Consider the following 2,623-nt stretch of genomic DNA (forward strand, 5'->3'; position numbering starts at 1 on the left):
CACACACACACACACACATACACACACACATAACATAATACACGTAATATGTATCCCCGACTTCACTAACGTAATGTTGCTAAACTTGTCAGGATACGACAAAGGGTGTCAAGTATCGAGAAATTCGTGTGTACATAGAAGAGTGGCGAAGTCAGTATCTGTATCAAAGACAGACCGATGGACTGGCCGGTGAATAAGATGTCCAGGCAAGGAGACAGACACATTGACTAACAAAGTAAAAAGATCTGAGAGAAACTGACAAAAATAAGCAGAAGTTCGGTTCCAACCTCGACATTCAAAGGGTTACTTTCAAGATGTCTTAATGCTAGCCGCAAACGCAATGGCATCGAATCGAGATCGCAGTACACAGCCTAAGCTTTAAAATGTATTTTTCTAATAATATTTTTTTTCAGGGTGTTTTTTTTTCGTGGGTGGGGTGCGGTGGGGAAGGGGTACTACCTGACGCAATTCCGTCATAGGATTTGATCGACTGCTCTATTAAAAACGTCAGCGTCTATGTTTTCTCACCTCACCGTGAATGTTGACTCGATCTACATGCAACTCCACACGGCGGACATTTCATGCTACATAAACAACCACTTGAGACGACGGGGATAACTAAAACATAGGACTATCGTGTTCTGGGCTTATCGTATTCCCATCACAGAGTGGCGACCAAAACTTTTTCCCGAAATACGTCTTCATGTAAAACGTCAGTGGCCTGCCTTGAAAATAGACCAGGTTTCTTCTACGTCTCCTCCCTCCACGTCATCTTTCCCTCTCTGCCCCAACACTCCATTCGAGAGCATTAGCTGGCCTAGATTTAAGCTGAGACTTAAAGTTACAATAGGAACAATGAAACAGCAATGCCCCAGAATTAGAAATTATTATTAGATGTAGGTGACAGTGATGTTGAAGAAACATGCATAATTAAGAGAGAGGAATGTTCAAGAGAGCATGCGTATCTGTGAAGGTAACAAACAAAGTTTTCTGTCAGCGTGTATTCGGGGACATATAAAATACCCCAGAATACATTTCAAAAACCCATAACGCTCATGCGGGCTTTCTAGTCATGTCTCCATGTCAGTGTGAATGTAAATATTATAGAGCATTGGTAATACAATAGGAGCAAAGAATGTTTCTCTGGCAGTTGAGAACAGAAGCAGATCGATTTCCGTCCACATTATTAAGAGGGGTCTTTCAATTCAACAAAGGGGATATTCTTGCTTGTAACAGTACCTTGCTTCGCCTGACAGCGCCACAGGTCTATTCTTTTATACATTAAGCGGGTAAAACAACTAAACTTTAGCCTGATCACAAATTTTAAAAAACCAAAGCCTTAGAACAGATGTGAACTCCATCACATGAAATTGTCCACGTCGTAAAGAATCGACCTGTAACCCCCCCAAGTTTACACAATCAATAAAACGAGTCTCTGTATTTACTCTGCACGTTATTCAAATCCTTCTAAATCTATTCTCGTGAGAGCAGTTCACTCTTTCGTGAGTGCGTACGATAACGATGCCTTGCATAAACATACTTTAGTGGTCCACTCTGAAACTACCAGCTGGTGCTAAGCTATCGGCTACGGACTTCTCCTAAACGTGGAAGATAGGGATCAAATTCGAATCCTGTAAGTCATCTTCCTTTTTAAAAAAATATTTTCTCAAATAAAAAAAACACACACACTTTCTTCCTAGCCCCGCGTTCTGATGATGGACTACGAACATATTTTCGAAATGACCCACAAAGAGTTGATGGAAATATTTTTGAAAAGGAATATTTTTAAAAAGTAACAACAACAAAAAACCAGGACAAATAAAAGACAATCAGTCTTAAAAAAGCCGGAAACATACATACCCAAGGGCTTTTTGCTTATTTCCTGCAACAGTTAGGACAACAACATTTTGAAACTGACAGGTACACAGAAAAACAATTGAGGTCAAGTAGTAGGAAATGCGGTTGAGGAGAGTTGGGGGTCTTGTACTCTCCCCCGCATGAGACACTGACGCAAGGTGTGGGCGGACTGACCTCACACGGACAAAGGTCACCTCCAAGACTGTCAATAAATCCCAGAGCGACCACTTCAGGACTCCGCTGTGTGACGCGTAAGGGACCTAGCCCTGAGCTTAGAGAGTTGCTGTCAACTCTTATACACAGAGTTGAGATTTTGCGACAAACTGGCTTCCTGTTTCTGTCCGGGGGTGGGGCATCTGTGAGTAAAGTCTCAAGACCGGAGACCAAAGAATAATATAATCATATTTTGTTCTGCTGCCGTTACGGACGTCTGTGTTTTAAGCACCGCCCCTTCCCCTTTTTTCCACTAAGCACCTGTCCCTCCTTCTCGTTCTGCGTCAGAGGACGCCATTGAGTGATTCTCTGGAAAGGAGCCAAAGATTCACGACATCGCTACCAAACACGAAAAGTGCCCTTGAGAGTAAAGTCAATTAGGGCTGAGTTGACCACAAGTCGGTCTGTAAGACATAAATATTACAAGTCTGTTTGTCAGCTGTCACAGGCTGAACATAAACATTCAAGGACGTATAGTAACGAGTCTACGGGGTCCGATTTCGCGTTACCTTTGAGACTTGAAAGCAAGTGTTAAATAGAAACAAGACCCCCC

The sequence above is a fragment of the Aplysia californica genome, unplaced genomic scaffold, assembly GCF_000002075.1.
Source record: "Aplysia californica isolate F4 #8 unplaced genomic scaffold, AplCal3.0 scaffold00113, whole genome shotgun sequence".
NCBI classification, from domain to species: Eukaryota; Metazoa; Mollusca; class Gastropoda; order Aplysiida; family Aplysiidae; genus Aplysia; species Aplysia californica.